This window comes from Arachis ipaensis, chromosome B03, assembly GCF_000816755.2.
Source record: "Arachis ipaensis cultivar K30076 chromosome B03, Araip1.1, whole genome shotgun sequence".
NCBI classification, from domain to species: Eukaryota; Viridiplantae; Streptophyta; class Magnoliopsida; order Fabales; family Fabaceae; genus Arachis; species Arachis ipaensis.
In genome coordinates this window covers 1016121-1017479 of record NC_029787.2, presented here as the reverse complement: position 1 = coordinate 1017479, position 1359 = coordinate 1016121, and positions in this window count along the sequence as shown.

Sequence of the window (1359 nt, the reverse complement as noted above, 5' to 3'; positions counted from 1 at the left end):
TTAATTATTGCCGTTTATTAATAATAAAGATACGATTGGCTTTTGGCCCCGATGTAGATCGATGAAATAAACTTCTTACTTAATAAAAGTAAAAGGTGAGGTCTGTAGCGGCATAGAAAAGAGTGCCTTAGGGTAGATAGAGATTGATTTATTAATACTTATTGGATACTTGACGTTTGATAAGAGAATTATGATAAAAGAATAGTTAATTAGCGTAAAAATCGAGTAAAGTATGAAAATTCATTAGAGTATTACTGTAAAGATATAAATGAAATTTAGACACCAAAAATATTTTTTATCCTAGCTCATGGCTAAATAAATAGATCCGAGTCGGGTAGAATCTTTTTTGGCTACAGTTATGGAACCTGGACTTAGGTAAAAAATAAATAAATAAATAAAACAATATTAATAGACCTAAAAATTTCATAAAATTCATAAATATTGATGATAATTTTTTTTATCCCAAATATTAAATAAATAACATCAATTAGTGAAAATAAGATAATAAGTTTACAATTTTTGAGTGAAAAAAAAACTAAAACAAATTTATTCGAATAAATAGTAAAAATAAAAAAATGTTAAATAGATGTTTGAGATAAATTTTTTTAAAATGTAGTTTATACTGAGACATAAACTTTGAATAACTTTTTATTAATTATATATTAATATTGGGGTTTAGATTTTAGGTTTTACTTGTATGATTTTTTTTATTATCATATAAAAAATTTGAGTTTATAATTTAAAATTTAATTTGAGTTTAGCAGACCTCAATTATTTGGATTTAGTTCCAATTTTGATTAAATTTATTTTTTCAATAGTGTCAATTGAAAGTTTTTTTTCCTAATGTACTAAAATTGAATTGTTAAAAATTAAATAATATAATATGAATTCACAATAAAATTATTTTAGATTTATTTGCTTAAAACAACTTTTTTTCTAAAAAATGATTTTTTTTGCCTAACATTTTTTATTATCAAATGACATGAATTTAATTTAAATAATTTGCGTTAGTTTGTAACCCCTTGATAAGTTGGAGAAATAAAATTATTATACTGTAGATATAATCAGAATGATATCCGAATTTTTTAATTTAAGAATTAAAATTGCAACGTATAATTATTTATTGTCTTATTTTTTGTTTATTTTAAAAATTGTAAAGTATAATTTTGTTTGTTATTTTTTTTATAATTTTTAGAATAAACAAATTATACAAGTAAAACCTAAAATCTAAACCCCAATATTAATATATAATTGATAAAAAGTTATTCAAAATTTATATCTCAATATAAACCACTTCATTTAAAAAAAAAATTCATCTCAAACATCTATTTAACAAATTTGTTTTTACAGTTTACTCGA